Source organism: Nicotiana sylvestris, chromosome 2 (genome assembly GCF_000393655.2).
Source record: "Nicotiana sylvestris chromosome 2, ASM39365v2, whole genome shotgun sequence".
In the NCBI taxonomy this organism is placed as follows: Eukaryota; Viridiplantae; Streptophyta; class Magnoliopsida; order Solanales; family Solanaceae; genus Nicotiana; species Nicotiana sylvestris.
The window spans coordinates 97971396-97981167 of NC_091058.1; the positions used below are offsets into that span (position 1 = coordinate 97971396).

The following is a 9772-nucleotide window of genomic DNA, read 5'->3' on the forward strand; positions in this document are numbered from 1 at the left end:
GGAATACATTTAAGTTCTAGGTCGCCCACCAGTATAATGCGGGAATACATTTAAGTTCTAGGTCGCCCACCAGTATAATGCGGGAATACATTTAAGTTCTAGGTCGCCCACCAGTATAATGCGGGAATACATTTAAGTTCTAGGTCGCCCACCAGTAAAATGCGGGAATACATTTAAGTTCTAGGTCGCCCACCAGTATAATGCGGGAATACATTTAAGTTCTAGGTCGCCCACCAGTATAATGCGGGAATACATTTAAGTTCTAGGTCGCCCACCAGTATAATGCGAGAATACATTTAAGTTCTAGGTCGCCCACCAGTATAATGCGGGAATACATTTAAGTTCTAGGTCGCCCACCAGTATAATGCGGGAATACATTTAAGTTCTAGGTCGCCCACCAGTATAATGCGGGAATACATTTCAGTTCTAGGTCGCCCACCAGTATAATGCGGGAATACATTTTGTCTGTTCATTCCATATTCTAGGTCGCCCACAAGTATAAATGCAGGCATGTCATTACCAATAGGAGACGCACTTCCTCAGTTTAGTTTCACCATAGGAGACGCACTTCCTAAGTTTAATCTTACCAATAGGAGACCCGCCTGTAGAACGGAGTTTGTTGTATGTCGAAGAAAAGAAGAAATCAGGCGTCCACCTGGAGAACAAGGACAAGAAAAGAAGAAATCAGGCGTCCACCTGGAGAACAAGGACAAAGCAAAGAAAAATCAGGCGTCCACCTGGAGAATAAGGGCAAAGAAAGGAAGAAATCAGGCGTCCACCTGGAGAACAAGGATAAAGAAAAGAAATAGAAATCAGGCGCCCACCTGGAGAATAAGGGAATACAATTGAAGTATTGAAGCCAAAAGCCCGCTCATATGAGAAAGGAGCACACTTAGAATCAATAAAGCAGAAGGCTACAACAGAAAACCCCAGCATTCAATCCAAGTTAGAAATAGCAGAGCCTCAAGAATACGAGTCAACAGTCAGAGCTGATCAACAAAAGCTGGTCACAAAAAAAAACAAAAAAAAAAAGAAGAAAAAAAGAAAAATGAATGAATCCAAAGCACGGAAGTGGAGAACAGATGTGATCTGCTCAAGAACTAGCGCCTACAACTGGCAAGTATCAAGGTTCAAATCCAAAGTCTGTATGAAGCACCATTCAAGACTCAAGACCAAGTTTCAGAAGACTTGAAGATAGGAATCCTTGTAACTAGTAGCTGATAGGCTTAGTTAGTCTTTTTCAGTTTTCATTTTTTGTTGTAATGACAGGACCGCGGACCGGAACCTCAACCGAACGGCACCTCGATCGGCTTTTCACCTCGGTACACTTTACCATATCTCTCATTTCCGAACTACACGTGGCCTGATTCCTGTATAACCAAGGATATGTAGGCAGCTCAGATACCAGGGCTCGGTCACATTCCCTCCCTTTCCTTAGTGTAGTCCGTCCAAGTAATGGTCGGGTCAAAAACATGTCTAGTCGTTCTTTGTCGGAAAACTCTTCGTGTTTCCAGTCAAAGAGGGGCAGCTGTAGACACCGGATTTTTGACCCTCCCCGAGAATTTTCACATTTTTTAGCATAAATATGTAATTTAGGTCTAATATACCTATTTTGACTATTTTTTGCTTTATTTCGTTACAAAAAGAAAAATTACAAAAAATATATATATAAATTTTAGTTTATGTATTTCTCATAAATTTGGAAAAATACAAAAATTGCACTTTGTTTTGTACTTTATATAATTTCGAAAATAACCAAAAAATATAGTTCTATTAATGTTTTGTAGTCATTTTAATTTTTGAAAAATACAAAAATACTACTTTATATTTTATCTTTATATAAAAACGAAAATTACAAAAAATTAGTTTTATTAATATTTTGTAGCTATTTTAAATCTTGAAAAATATACTTAAAAAGATATAGTTTGTTTAAATATTAGTCTTATTTTTGTTAGTTATTTTGCTTATATAGGACTAGTTGAGCAACGTTGTGTTCCTATTTCTCGGGTCCGGGCAAAAGAATAATATTCGGGTTCAAACTACCCCGTTTTAGGCCTAATTTTTGGACCTAGCCCATAATAAACCGAGTCCATGACACATGGGGAACCCCACCACGCGTGGGGGACACAAGTCTCGAACCCCACCATGCGTGAGGCTCATTTCTCTGGGCAAGGATACTAAAATACACGGACATAGCAAGGGTTAAAGGGAGGATTTTGAAAAAAAATTGAAAAGAGGACTGTTGATGCTTCTTCTTCCGGAACCAAACCTTACTGACCCAAAACCAGCAAAACCAACCAAGCACCACCTCCATCACCCTCGTCCCCACTGTGAAACCACCATAAACGAACCCTACTGCCCAAACTACTAGCCCATCGCCTTCTTCCTCCGTGAAACCCACCCCTACTGTCGCAACCAGACCTACTCCAAAACCCCTACTGCCTCACGTTCTTCACCACCGAGCAACCAGCCCCCCTCGTCGTCATTTTCCATCAACGACCAAACAACCCGTCACCTCCACGCCATAACCACCACCCAAACCAGCGGAACTCCCCCATCGACCACCTGTTCCGACGACCTCCTGCTCCGTCAACCTACTGCCCGCTACCAGCCTCAACTCCATCGTCGTCACTATCCCCGACCCTCTTCCCTCACGTCGAATGATAATCAGCAAACATCACCACCCAAACACCGTCCCAATACCACTTCCGACCTGCACACCCAACGCCTGAACCGCTAACAAACAACCAGCCCTCGCCCCCAGCTCCCCCTCTTGTCATCCCTCTCGTCCTTCACTCCCTCATCCGAGTCGACAATCAAACAACCAGTGAACACCATCGGAAAAACCAGTGGTTTCGCCATCGAACAGTAGCTGTGACTGCGCTGCTGTCTCGCGCCACCAGCTCCCTCCATAGTTGCCTTTTCCTCACAACCAAACGACTCCTTCTGCTGCAGCTTCACGTACCAGGTGCTGCGCCGGAAAAATCCAGCAGCAGCAACAGTTTTTGGTCCAAGCTTTCTATTTCCATCGAGGTCGTCTTAGGTTCGTCGAGGTCCGGTACGTTGAGCTTGACGTCGAGGTTCCGTCGTTCTGTTATTGGAGAGGTGTCCGACAGTTGTCGGTCCAGTTGGTTGTTGTTCTTGCTTCAAACAGGTGCATACGCATTTCTAAACTCGTGATATTTGCCTAAATGGAATGAAATGATATGGATTTCTTATGCACTGCTTGTGTATCGGCTTTTTGTTGAATTGCTCTTCATTTTTACCATGGATATTATTATCTATTAAAATTGTTGTATTTTTGTTTAATCTCGAATGGCTTCACTAGTAGAAAATCGTAGCTGTTTTAAGTTTGCCCCTTAAAAGAAAAAAAACGAGACAAGCTTCGCCAAATAAAAATGCACAGATTGCGGAGCCCTCACAAAAAATATGTGTTAAATACTTAGATTCCGGGACGGGCCGTTTAGCGAATTTTACGGCTTTCCTAAAATAATAATGCGCTAGTTGCTTTAGGCGCGCCTTTAATAATGTTATCTCCCTAAACTCGGGTGCACATTTATGTGACCCAAATCCAAATCTCAACGAAATCGAAATGTATCTCTAATCACGGGTACATTGACTGTGACGTGGTCTGAGATGCATTTCCATGACGTTGCAAATTCATTTTTAAAATAATAAATGGGACGAGCCTCGACAAACAAAAAATGCAAATTGCGGGGCCCTCAGTAAATACTTGTTTTAAATTTACTTAGAATTCAGGAGGGCCGCTTAGCGAATTTCGTGGCCTTCCCAAAATAATAACACGATAGTCTCTTTAGGCGCGTGTTTAATAATCTACTTTCTTAAACTTGGGTGTGCATTTCATGCGACCCAAATCCAAATCCCAAAACGTCAAATAAAATATGTTCCGGATTGCGGGTGCATTTCATGTGACGCAGTCCAAAGACATGTTTTAAGCGATGTTCACATTCCTTAAAATAATAATGATAAAGCGGTAAAAAGATAAAGTTGGCACATGGTTCATAATTGTATTTAAAATCAGATAAATAAGTCGAATATAACAGTTGAGCGACCGTGCTAGAACCACGGAACTCGGGAATGCCTAACACCTTCTCCCGGGTTAACAGAATTCCTTATCCGGATTTCTGGTACACAGACTATAATATAGAGTCATTCTTTTCCTCGATTCGGGATTAAAATTGGTGACTTGGGACACCCTAAATCTCCCAAGTGGCGACTCTGAAATAAATAAACCAATCCCGTCTCGATCGTCCTTTAATTGGAAAAAACTCCCTTGCGCCCTCGCGGGTGCGTAAAAAGGAGGTGTGACAAAAGCGATCAAGTTTGATGAACTCCTTCGGATTCTCAACAACAGACATCAATTTCTCCATAGCAGAATAACTCTTTAAGATTGTTAGAAATAAAATAATCAAATTGGCTTTGAGGCGTGAAAATCAACTGTCCTTAAAGAGTTATCGCCTGTATACTAATTTAGGGAAAATACAAAACGATTCTCTTCAGGATACAACAAAGCCTGCAGTAACACTTGTGATTTTCTATATCCACTTCGTTGGAATTCTTGTGTATTTATAGGCAACCAACAGACCCTTTCTGATAGGATGTCTTGTTTCACAAACAGACACGACTATTTATTCAAATTTTGAATTTAAAATTCAAATAAATAATTAACTCTAGGATCTCGTGCCTGTTGAGTTAATCTCGTGTCTGTTGAGTCAGTCTCGTGCCTGTTGAGACAAACTCGTGCCTGTTGAGATAAACTCGTACCTGTTGAGTCAATCTCGTGCCTGTTATGCGCTATTTCATTATGATAAGTTCTGAGGCTAACAGACACGGTACGAGTAAGAAACCTCCCACTTCCAACTTGCCAATAACAAACTATCTTACAGATATATAAGATTTCTAGCAACTACTCACTACTGTTAAAATTGTTTACTCTTTCAAGTTTGCCGGGGTTATTTCATTTAGATAAATAAAGAACTTTTCTGTATTTTTCCTTTAATGTGTTTTCATTTAAAGAGACGACACTTTCTTGCAGCATATTCAGCCCGACCTCGCTTTAGAAGTGCTGCCTTTTTCAGGTGGCATTTCTCTGTATACGATACGTCGCCTAAGGTTTCGGCACGAAGATATGGCTGGCCTATCGTGTGCTCAATTTGGTCTTATTCATCTTTCTTTTGTTAGTAAACATCTGACTTGCACGCATTTTATATAGGTTTTTTGTTAATGTCGGAATTTTATAAGGGTAACATTAATTTATTGCTATAGGTACACATATCTACACAGTATAACACAAAATATAAGGTAGAAGCAATTTGAGTTGTAGCTAAATAGACAATATTATAGATCAAAAGTTGCGAAAATTACCTGGTGTAGCAGTACTGTTTTCACTTTCCTCCTAGAGCAAATTTCACTCTCAAGAGCCTGGGAAATCGGAAATGCATAGCCATTAAATTCTAGCTGAACAGAGGAAACATATGCGATAATTTACGGGAAAAATATTTTTTAAAGGCATTTATCAAGTACATTTTAGATGAAGCACCTACAAATCTATTTTCAGCTAATGGTGGGTCATTAGACTTCTTCTAGGATAACAATTTAAGCATACAATAGATTTTTTTTCAGGTGAGAGTATACAAATGAAGAAAGATTCGTAGCAATTTAGTATCACATTATTCAAGAGTGTGAAAGTTACAACCGCTAATAAGATTTCTCTAGATGCCGGGAACATATCATCGGAGAAAGATTTTTTCAAAGAGACAAGAGATGGTCCACAAAAGGCCAACTCTATTCACAGGCCATAATATTTTTTTATAAATAAATGTATTATTATAAAAATAGACGCAACACCAATTTTTGTTAAAGTCGAAATTTTATAAGGGTAATATTTAATTAATTGCTATAGGTATGCATATCTACACATTATAACACAAAATATAAGCTAGAAGCAATTTGTGTTCTAGCTAATTAGACAACATTATAGATCAGAAATTGCGAAAATTATCTGGCGTAGAAGTTGCGGAGATTACGTGGCGACAAATAAAAGTCAAATTACTCAACTAACCTTGTTATTCACCTTGTCACAACCAGGAACAAGAGATTGCAGTATCTTCATCCTTTCACTTATTTTCTCTTTCCTCACCTGAGATCATGCCCCAAGTTAAACAGTGAGAAAACTGTTCCAAACGAATAATTACCATATATATAGTACATGGTAAATTAATTATTATCTTAATGAAAAAAAATTAATCATATAATTACAAAATTGCTAAAGGGGAAAAAGAAAATTATACCCTTTCAGCGAGACAATGGCTGTCTGTTGCTTTTGACCCCTTCTTCTTGCTCTAATATGAATGTAACCTGTTGGAGCCTCTTCATTAGCTTTCTTCTCCTCTTTTGGTTAAGTTAAAAACTTTCTCCACTTATCTTCAGGTTCCATGCCCATTTCTTCGAGAACTCTTCCTGCCAAACAACAAATGGAGGCTAAAAGAATACATCTATGTGAAGCTCTGGGTTTCCATCTCCAAACAACGTGAAATTTGAGTGCCAGCTCCACCTTTAATCCTAATGGATGCTAATTTGGGTTTGTTTTTTTCCCAAACAGCCCCTTACACAGCTTTCTCTCCCTTTTCGTCTAATTTTTCTTAATCCCTAATATGTTATTTCCTTCTTTCTCCTATTTTTGGTCTTAGCTTCTGGGTTAGTGGAAACAATTTCCTATCTTGATTCCAGTATGTTGGTGACTCTATGATTTCTGATTTTTGGTGAGTTTTATTCCTTTTTCCCGTTCTGAATTTAGTTGAGTATCTAAAAATCTGTGCATCCATTTCAATCGTTGCTATGTTTAGAGATAGATACTTAGAAGAGTGATATTGTGTTATATTTTGTTCTTTCTTTTGTAGCTCAACAATTCGGGATAAAATAACTTCTCATGTCATGCCATGGTTTACTAGCGAGGCTGCTCAAGGAGATTCAAGCTGAAAATATGAAAGTTGTTATCGAGGAAGATGAGGATGAAGAAGATGCATATGACAAGGATGAGGAGGAGATGACATAAAAGAATGTGAGATTTTTTGCCTGCTTTTACAAAGTGATTCGTCTTTTTCCTGTTAATCTATGCCATGTTATTCCAGTTAAAGAGGGTTACTAGATTTTTACAAATTCTCTTTGCAAAGTAAAAGTTAATGTGTTGCCCTTCTCAGCTGCCACATGTTAATAGAGGGTATTGTAGCCATAAAGATTGCTTTTAGAAGTTAATTTGAGTGTGTGTTTCTCTTACATCAAAGGCTTGAACCACTAGAATAGAGTGGGTGATGAAAATTGGCAAAGCAACTAATGAACTAACTCTTTTCTTCATTCTTTTGTCATGTATTTTCTTGATATCTTAGGGTCTTTATTTTAAAGCAGTCTGTTTCATGTAGCTTTTGTAATATCCATAAAATTATCGTGCATATAAACGAATTGTGACTAGAAATGATAATATGGAGAATGGCAGCGATGGAAGACAAGTTGCGGGAATCGAGGTTGCGATGGTTTGGCCATGTGAGGAGGAGAGACATGGATACCCCGGTCAGGAGGTGTGAGAGGTGGACCATGACGGGCTTGAGGAAGGGTAGGGGTAGGCCAAAGAAGTATTGGGGAGACGTGATTAGGCATGACATGTCAGTGCTTCGCCTAACCGAGGACATGACTAGTGATAGGAAAGTATGGAGATCGACGATTAAGGTGGTGGGTTGACTGGTAGTTGTGAGTTTCTCCTAAGGTTACCAGTAGTAGTAATATTCTTGTTGCTAGTTGAAAGATACTTTCTTCTTGTTTGTTATTATATTTGGTACATGACAATCAAGTCCACTATTTTTGTGAATTACTACTAGAAATTGTTGCTTCATGCTTGTTACTGTTTCATGTTACTTTTTTCTGGACTTTTACTTTTTTCTTAACTTTCGCTAGAATTGTTGCTCCCTGATTGATACTATTTGATGCTACTATTTTCTCACTTTGTCTTATCGTCCTTTGTCTCTTCTTTCCTCCCCCTATTTCTTCTTCTTCTCCCTTCTCTTCCTCTCCACACGTTCTTGAGCCTAGGGTCTATCGGAAATATCCTTTCTACCTCTCTATATAGGGGTAAGGTCTGCGTACACATTAACCTCCACAGACCCCATATGTGGGATTATACTGGGTATGATGATGATGATGCCGGTTCTACATGGATCTCCCTCTCTATTTTCTTTCTTTCTCTCTTGTATTTTCCCTTTCCTTCTGGGTATCATTTCACAAATTCTCCATTTGTGATTTCTGTTTTCTAGCTTCTATTTCATTACTTCTGGTAAGATTTCCCCTATCTTTTCCTTTCTTACCTTCATTTTTTGCCCATCACTTCCGGATTTTTGTGAAAGTTTGTCCAGTTTTGCTTCAATTTTTAGTTTGTTACTCTTCCGCACAATTTCTTGCTAGTATACATAGAATTGAAACAGTAACAACTAATAGTAGAGGTTTACAGATGGAGTAATACTTAACACTTGATGTATCTGCTTTGTATTTATTTAAATGTTCTTGCTTCTATCCTTCTTTCTCTTCTTTCTCTTCTTATGTTTCTGCCATCTTACAGCTACTTAATCATCCTATACTCTCACCCTCAACTTTAAAGACAGAACATATAAATACGTACAATAACTACAAGAACTGAAAGCTATTAATCAATGGCCTACCAACCTTGTATCAGTTCCTTCAGCTAAAGAATTTGGTGCAAGAATGGAAGCCTTCTATTGGAAGAATCAACGTTGTTCGCTATGTCCATGACCTTTACTTCTAGCTTCAATCGACTATTAGTGTTCTGTGAAGCTTCTTCTGAAGCCATTAGCCGACGAAGTAGAAAGATGAGAACCATGAATTGTTATCTGCAACAAATAAAAACAAATATACCAATGAATGAACCAACATACAACAGTCACATGTCACAGCATATACCAATCATATGTGACATTCATATACGGAACTAAACCATGTAAATCTGCACATGGAAGGTAATATTCATGAAACACCACTGTCCCAAAAAACATCTAGAATAAGAAAAAAACAGACAGAAAGATACCAAACAACGTTATAATCCAAGCACGTTTTGTGGTCCATAGTATGTCGCTTTTCCAAACAGAGAATGAACTTCCTTAGCATCGAAGCATCTAAGTTTCGAACTGGAACGAGCATCAACGATGTAACCGTAAAGATTGAGATTTGAAACCTACAAAAGTACAACTATTAAACTCAATATAACCTTTAAACGATATAGATTATAATAGAAACAAATGAAAAGCTTCATGGAGCCAAAGGAGAACTTCAGTTGACATAAGTGGACACCTCAGTGGTACCCTAGTCAACTACTTAATATCAGTCGCCACTCGCCATATTCTTAAAACTTGATCATGTGATAGAATTGAATGGTGAAGAAAGGCTAAGGGGCTAAAATAAAGGCTAAGGGGCTAAAATAGATACAAAGTCAACCTAAAAGAGAGAGCGACATCATGCTCACCTAGAAAGGTTCATGTCATGTAGAAACCACTGGAAATAAAAATAAAATTATGACATGCATAAACAATTAGAGTCCCAAAAAAGTGCGCCAAATAAAAGCATGAATTAAACAAACATGCAAGGAAATTAGAATTTGCATGAGAAAACAAAAGCTCAATAAAATAGGTAGAGAAGCAATCACAAGTGACAGCTTATTGACCATCTCGACGCTAGTACCATGACGAATTTA

At 38.6% G+C, this 9772-nt stretch overlaps 2 long non-coding RNA genes across 13 annotated transcripts in view; one reads left to right on the forward strand and one right to left on the reverse strand.

Annotated features, from left to right (window-relative positions):
* Positions 1–9447, reverse strand: part of LOC104233264 (uncharacterized) — a 33189-nt gene extending 23742 nt beyond the window's left edge. For all 10 annotated transcript variants that reach the window (XR_011405418.1, XR_011405417.1, XR_011405420.1 and 7 more), the window contains exons 1-6: positions 9373–9447; positions 9110–9256; positions 8731–8915; positions 6312–6480; positions 6083–6160; positions 5386–5442 (exon numbers count right to left, since the gene is read on the reverse strand). This is a non-coding gene — a long non-coding RNA (uncharacterized lncRNA). The remainder of the gene's footprint in view (positions 1–5385; positions 5443–6082; positions 6161–6311; positions 6481–8730; positions 8916–9109; positions 9257–9372) is intronic.
* Positions 6297–7904, forward strand: LOC104233265 (uncharacterized). 3 transcript variants are annotated; one of them, XR_712593.2, is made up of 3 exons: positions 6297–6601; positions 6711–6782; positions 6921–7904. It is a non-coding gene; the product is annotated as an uncharacterized lncRNA (long non-coding RNA). The 3 variants fall into 3 exon arrangements; XR_011405423.1 differs by having other exon boundaries at positions 6298–6782; positions 6921–7081; positions 7514–7904; XR_712596.2 differs by having other exon boundaries at positions 6297–6782.
* Positions 9448–9772: the final 325 nt, after the last annotated feature.